Source organism: Pteropus vampyrus, unplaced genomic scaffold (genome assembly GCF_000151845.1).
Source record: "Pteropus vampyrus isolate Shadow unplaced genomic scaffold, Pvam_2.0 Scaffold38, whole genome shotgun sequence".
Taxonomy (NCBI): domain Eukaryota; kingdom Metazoa; phylum Chordata; class Mammalia; order Chiroptera; family Pteropodidae; genus Pteropus; species Pteropus vampyrus.
In genome coordinates this window covers 7,031,620-7,039,756 of record NW_011888819.1, presented here as the reverse complement: position 1 = coordinate 7,039,756, position 8,137 = coordinate 7,031,620, and the positions used below count along the sequence as shown (strand labels likewise).

General features: G+C 30.9%; 1 protein-coding gene across 1 annotated transcript in view; it reads left to right on the top strand.

Annotated features, from left to right (window-relative positions):
• Positions 1–8,137, top strand: part of NCAM2 (neural cell adhesion molecule 2) — a 445,018-nt gene that overhangs the window by 133,366 nt on the left and 303,515 nt on the right. The window lies entirely within an intron of this gene.

Genomic DNA, 8,137 nt, shown 5'->3' with positions numbered 1-8,137 from the left:
TGTTCATGACTGCACTATTGTTTTCTAGTAATATCTTTTTCTGCGTTTAGTATAAGAGTAATGCTGTCTTTATAAATTAGTTGGAAAGTGTTCACTCTGTTGTTTTCTGAAGGTTTATATAAATACTATCTTATCTGTTTCTTAAATAGTTTCTTAAAAATTCACCAGCAAAGTCATTTTGATCTGGAGTTTTCTTTGTAGGATTTTCAAAATATTTTGATTTATGTAATAATTTATTATAATTTATATTATTCTTGTGCCAGTTTTGGTAGGTTTTTGTCTTTCAAAGAAGCTAGGATCATTATATTTATATCATTATTTTCTAATATTAGAATTTAAACCAAAAAATTTTAAATACTTCTACACTTGAAAATTTTTGATGTTTCATTAACTCAAAATAATTTTTATATTTTTTTTGGTCTGTGGATTACTTAGAAGTGGTTACTTAGTTTCAAAATATTTGAGATATGCTATATATCGTTTTACTATTTCTAGTTCAATTTCCTTATTTTAGAGAATATACTTTGGATGATTTATATTAAACTTATTAAAACTTATTAAACTTATTAAAACTTATTTTATGGCCTAGAAAATCATCTATTTAGGAAAATATTCAATGCGTACTTGAAAAGAGTATCTATTCAACAGTGATCAGTTGTAGAGCACTATTAATGTTCAAATTTATTAGGCCAGCTTTGTTAATAGTTTCATTCACATTTTCTAAATCTTTCTGTGTTTTGTTCTGCTTGTTTAAATATTTGCATGGTATTTTTTTCCCATGTTTATATTTGTAAATATGAGATTCCACAGTTTTCTAGTTTACATGATTTTAGATGCAGCATTACCGATACTGTTATATTTGTTTCTTTGTGCATAAAGTGTCTCTTTTCTCTAGCAGTTCTTGAGATCTTATCTTTATCACTGATTTTCAGCAAAATTGTTATGATGTAACTCACTATGATTTTTAATATTTATTCTAATTAGCATTTGTTGAGCTTTTTGTATTAGTGGATTTCTATTTTTTCATAAAATTTGAAAATTTCTCACTATCTATTTCTTTAACTATGTTGTGACCCCTTTTCTGGAACTCTAACTTCATGTATTTTGGGACTTCTCGATGGTAACACACAGAAAACTGATAGTTTGCTCCTTCCTTTACTTCCGCCTTCCTTCCTTCCTTCCTTCCTCCCTCCCTCCCTCCCTCCCTCCCTCCCCCCCTTCCCTTCCCTTCCCTTCCCTTCCCTTCCCTTCCCTTCCTTTCTCTCTCCTCCTTTCCTCTCCCCTCCCCTCCCCTCCCCTCCCTTTCCCTTCCCTTCCTTCCCTTCTCTCTCTCTCTATTTTCTCCCTGTGATTCAGTTTGTATAACCTCTATTGCTATGTTTTCAAGTTCATTCATCTTTATTTTTCTGCAGTTTCTAATCTATTAAGGACATCCAATGAAAATTGAATTTTAGAATTTTTTACTTAAAACTCTAAATTTCCATTTGATTTTTTTTCTGTGATTTCATTTCTCTATTATAATTCCTATTTTCCTTTAAAGCGTTGAACATATCAGCTAATTCCATTTTATTCATCATATGAACATAGTTCTATTGGTATATTTTTCTCCTGGTTATAGGTCACATTTCCATCATGATGCTTCATTAGTCTACTATTTTTTTGTTGTTGTTATATACTGGTCATTGTTAATATCACATTTTTGAGTTTTTGGATGTTGGTGTTTTTCTCTAAAGACGATTGATTGTGTTTTGCTGGGATGAAAATCGATTTATTTGTGGATTAAGTTGATTTGCTTAAACCTTCTTTTAAGGCATTTTTGGGGACACTTTAATAAAGCAGTAATCTAGAAGTAATGTAGCTCAACTTCAAAGTCTTGACCTTTTTAATATCCCTACCGAATGCCCCAGTTGCTCAACAGATTACTCTACTCTGCCTTGTTCAGACTAGGAAATCTCTCAGCCTGTGAATTGTAGGTTGTTTTGAGCTTATTGTTTCCCAGAGATTGTTCTTTCTCTTTAAAAGGTTATCTTACTATTTAACAAAAGACTCAAAGGGACGCTTATGAAGGTTTTTGGAGCTCCTTATCTGTGTAGCCTCGTATTCATCTATACTTTGACAAATTTTAGCTAACTTAGCTCCTCTGAACTTGACTGTCTGTCTCCAATGCTTGTAGAAACCAATGTGCTCTATCCCTACCCTGAACTGGTGTCTAGTAAATACCTCCTTGCAGAAAGTCAGGTTGATCTTAGGTGTCACCTAATTATTTTTCATTTCTCAAAGTTCAGTGTTCTGTACAGCCTGCTGTCCAATTACAATATTCTTTTTAATTTTTGTTTTCTATTTTTAAGTTGCTTAAATGACAGGACTTATTGAGAACCAATTACACCATTATGGGCAGCAATGGAAAGTCTACAATGTGTTCTTTCCTTTTTAATACTATATTCTCTATTGGAAACCTTTACAAAAACTTATATTTTTTTAAATCTGAATATAATCCTTTTATCATTTTGCATGACTCTTGCAGATTTTAGTTTAAATGTCACTTTTTGTTTTTTCAAGAGCTTTCTGGGATCTGCATGTTCATATATTGTATTTATTTGCTGCCTCAGTATTTTGCGCTTTTTCCATCAGTGCATTTACTATACTCTACCATATTTATTTTCATTGACTTGTTTATATACATAACTGGAGAGTATACATAAAGTATGAAATACTTAGTCCCATAAATGTGAATCATTAAATTCAGGCTTGGAACCAAAATAAATCAGTTTCAAGTTGGGGAAGAAAACTTTGACCTTTATAGGATATGACTGAGCGTAAGCAATTTGGAATTGGAAGGAGCCACATTATAGATATAGAGGACCACAAAAGATCTAAAATACTGAACTGAATGTAAATGTAACTTGGGCAAAATCTAAAAGATATTGAATAATACAGTGACAACTGAAAAATTATATCCGACCCATGAAAAGCTTTTCAGCAAGAGAATGATGGGTTCACATACTTCTAATAGCTGTGCAAAGGTAAAGGAAGTAGGCTTGATAGGAAGCTATTCGAGTAGCAAGGTCAACCTATCATGCCAATGGATGTCTTCGAGTGAGGGACGTGGAATGTTCAAAGTATATTCTTAGTTTTCTTTTTCTTGCCTGAATATCTCGTTATGCCTTTAGCTGAGATAATGCATAATGAGTCAAAAGTTGAGGGGAAGAGATTATATCATTTTTCACATGTATGGTTGGAGGCACCTGCTCCAAGGTCAGGTAGATAGATCTGTTTCCACTTGGATTTGTATTCTACAGATCAAAAATGTATAGGAGATCAAAGAATAAGATAGATAACACTATAAAGAAGCAATTAGTCAATTTCATGTGGGGGTAATTATATGGATAAAATGACCCATTTTGCCTTTTATATCAATTATATGACAAAAAAAAAGTCTTGTTATTTAATAAAATTTTTATGCACTTTAACAATGGATGTTGTTTGGTGATTTCCACAAACTAACTCTAAAAGATATTTTTTTAGGGAAATTAAATATTGATGGCACAGTATATATTAAAGAAGCGGTATTTTAAGGTATAAGGATGGCATAGTGATTTCATTGAAAACGAGGTCTGTGTGCCATTCAAAAAAAGTTCTAGATTGGAGATGTAGTATATGTATCTACATATCCATATCTATACCTAAATATCTGTACCTATATATATCTATATCATCTATCTATATACACACACATATACATACTGTGTATATGATACTATTAGTTATAAATTATATAAAATTGCTATAGAATGGAACATAGAATTAGAAGACCAAAAGCAGACATTTTGGAGTTAATAATAGTTAAGGTGGTTGGAAAAAGATTAGATGTAGAAACCATACAAACATTAGGGAAAGTAATGGTGGTGGTGTTGGTAGGGCTTTCACTCTCATAATGAAAATAAATATTATGAGTAAAGAAAAGATGCAAAATGCACCATTATTTTGGTAAAAGCCAAATTGTTTGGCAATTGGTTGAAATTTGGGGCATAGAGGGGATCAAATTCAACTTTGAAATCAGGGTTTTATATTTGACTAACAGGAAGGATGGGTAGTGATGCTATCAACCAAAATAGGAATCAGAGAAAGGGATGTAACCTTTAGAGGAAATATAATGCACGTGAACCAATTATAAGTTAGTACATAACAAAAAGGCACTTCAGTAAATGTTTGCCCTGTGAGCCTTCATAAGGTGAGTGACACCCTATTATCTCTTCACGCACTCTGATTTTTGAGACTGCTTAATGCAACTATTAAAATGTTTTAATTTGAATATAGTTAAAATTATTTATTTAAATTTTGACATTTCAATAGCAACTCATTAAAATGTTAAAATTATTTATATGTATTGATGTCTTGTTGATCTCTTGTACTTTATCCTTTTTAAAAAATTAGTATAAGACATTAAAATTTAGTCTGGTCTTGCGTTTTAATTAGTTAACCGAGATTATTCATCACATTGCTGTGACAATTATACTGTAATTTATTTTCATTTTTTTATTTTTCAACTCCCAGTTAAGTAAATGATTTATCAGTCATATGAAAACTGGGAGTTTACTTTGGCTTTAATATATACTATGAGCTCTTTTTTCAAAATAAGATATTTAAATCATTAAAATTGTAATAGAAATTATTTTAATATGCAAAATATCCCCAGGAATTTGAGATCATTTATTTTTATTTTTATTTATTATTATTATATTTTTATTTTTTAGATGAGGCAACCCTTGGTTGACTTCACAGATTGCAAAGACCTTGTCAGCTTATAATCCCTTATTATTTATTTTTTTTACACCTATTGCACCTGGTCTTCCTAGGTGGTCTCCCATAATTTTAGATCATTTAAACATGAGTCTTGCATTTGCAACACAACTTAGTTTGATTACCTTCTTCCCAAATTAAATTAGGTACCGGTTCTATTTTGTACATCCATGGGAAATTTTTTTTCCATTTTAAAAATTATTTTAAACCCAAGTGAAAATGCACAAAATACTAAGAAAACCTTGGAACTCACCCTTTAAAATTAGTTCAAATGCACTTAATAATCAGTCTAGTTTAATTTGGTGCGTGAAGCCACTATCATAAATCTTTATTTCCATATGTAAAGGTCTTTTCTGCTTTAATTAGGTCCTCATTGGTAAATTTGTAGTAAGTTGTACACTGCTTCCCTCTCTTGATTCAGTCCCTAGAATATATTCAGAGACTACCCCAACACATATTCAATCTGTTAATATTTTCAGGAAACCATACACAAGAATGTCAAAATAAAAATAGAATTGCTATTATTAAATGTTTGTTCTTTAACATTTCTGTCTCTTGTTATAAGAATAAAGCAATTTTCTTCTGTTTAACAACAGAAACAACCAAAATAAGATAAATTCCAAATTAGTAGTGTTTAAATTCCAAAGGAGTACATTTATTCTGGACACACCCCAAACACCTTCGATTAGATAGTATGTAATATATTCAGCAAGAACAACAATATTTTGATATTAAATCATTTCATAATATATGTGTGCCCTCCATATATGGTCTGCATTATGTGGGGTAAATGTGATAATCCAACTGCGGTATATAGCTAGTCAGTAATTGTTTGGTAATCTCATGAAAGTGATGTTAGTTCTTTGTTTCTTTGTCTATAATAAACACCAAATCATAACTATGGAAGTAGGTGTACATAGATAGATTAGATAGATGATAGACAGACAGGTAGACACACGTATACACAGATATAGGATAAATGTAATATGTCTATAGTGAAACATATATTTCATATTATCCAGATGGTATCCTTTTATTGATATTTTCCAGAAAACAACTGAATTTACAAAAATGAATGAAAAGTTTCTTCTAGAAACCACAATCATGGCTGTGTACAAAGCTATGAATGTGATGCAGTTGTATTTTATATCCCAAGGAAGACAGTGGAGAAAACCTAATCTAGGGTTAACTAAGAAAATTGCATTTGTTCTAATAAGGACTGAATGTCCCTTCATTCATTATCTTACTTTCACCTGTCTCTTCTCTCAAGGTTTCCTAACATCTCTTCTATGTATAGAAATACAAATTATTACTGGTAGAGATTTCCAAGTTTCTACACCTGCAGTTTTTCAATTTACCGCAGAGGAGCAGCTATATTCTCATAGATTTTTTTTTTCACTTTAATAAACTCTGTAACATGCCTGCCACATGTTCCTTATTCCCATAGAATGGTTTCTCTATTCATCTGTGGACTCATGGCTATACCATTTACTCAACTGATGTGTTACTCACTGCTGCATTAATAGGAAGGAATTATATCCTGCCTTGAATTTTGGCAGGAAGAGTAATTCACCGCTTGAATGTGAGCTAAAATTAGCCTCCACATTGGTTGGAAATATGAACACTTTGTTATGTCTTATGCAATACTATTGAACACTTTTTCCTGGCTGCTGCACTATGGGTTTTTAGTTTTAACTATATTTTACACACAAAATTATGGATTTCAGTTGCTCTAAAAATTGGTGAAAAATTCTCCTTTTATATCTTCACAAATTATTGTGTACACCTGATAGATGGTAATCTTGAGTGTGCCATTTAGGTTTATGATCATAAAGCAATTATTTGCGTACAATTTTGGAAACTAATCATATCCACCATATTTGTACATTGTTGAGTAAATGAAGGGAGAGAGGGAGAGAATTAATTGCATTACATTTTATGTGTTCCCTATTATAAAAGCTCAAGAATGAGAACTTCCTTTATATGGAATTATCTGCATTTTTAAAAAAGATCTTCATAAAACATGTAAAGAACAGCTGTATTTGCAGCTGCAAGACAGAATTATTTCTGTACATGGTTTCTATTTATACTGGGGCAGGTGAAGGTTAGAAGGCCCCACTCTAGGCAAAAAGGCGAAGTGTCTGAAGTTCTATTGTTTTGTGGTTTGATTTCTAGAAAAATTCCGCATCCTGTATAGGAACTTCTTTCTCCAGTGCAGAAATTTAGAACCTGAATGTGTACCTCATTCTCTCTGACATAGAAGATACTTGTACTCAATAGAAGGGAGCCATTTAGGTGAAAGATTTGAACTCTGAACTCAGCTTGATCTGGTTTTGAATCTCAGCTCTGAAACTTATTACTCATGTCATCTTTGGAAATTTAGCCTCAGTGTTTTCTCATCTATTTATTTTTTCAAAAAGGTATTGAACAGTGCTAGGCATAAGTATAAAATACTGGCAAGCCTATGTTTTTGGCGTATAAGAATTAAATATATGAATAAAATGTGGAATACAGTGTTTGATGAATATAATTTAGATTTTCTTCTTTACCAATCTAAAATTAATTATACTTTAAAACTCATTCACATCATTTTATACACACACATATATGTGAATGTTGTGTGTACATACTATGTATATGTTATATGCTTTTTAATTTTTACAGTGTAAATTTTTATCAAGTAAAAATGTATATATTTATATGTAGACTATCTAACTCTAATATTGAAGTTTGAATGGATGAGTCATATATACAGGGGAAAAAAGAGCCTCTAAAAGGTAGGCATGTATTATTATCAAAATAAGGAACAACAGAAAAGTCAGTTTATGCTTAACCTGTTCCCAAGCACGTTCTGCCTTCATGGATCCTAATTAGACTACTGACAGTTTCCTTTATCATTTCTCATTAACAAGTCCTCTGACTCTGTGCATAGGGTAAATTATCAAATTATAATTTATTGGGAGTTAGAATTGTTTTTTATTTAATTTTGTTTTATTTAATTTCATAATGTGACTATTAATGTCATCTTATGAAAAAAGGAAAAAATATGTAGTGTATGAGAGTTTAACATACATGTAGAGAAACAATAGCTTACTTAGTATTAGTGATCCATCTACTTCCATGATATAAAATTTAATATAAATGTAATTTCCTTGTAGCAAAAATATTTTTCGAAATACAAGTTTATCACAGTCAAGAATTTTACAAAATTTAGTTTCTAGTGAGTATTTGTTACACAACAGCTGAAGCTAAATTTAATTAAGGCTATTTTATTAAAGAATAGTATTTTCTTTTCTGCACAAGATTCTAAAATCTTAAAATATTTTCTAGAATTTTT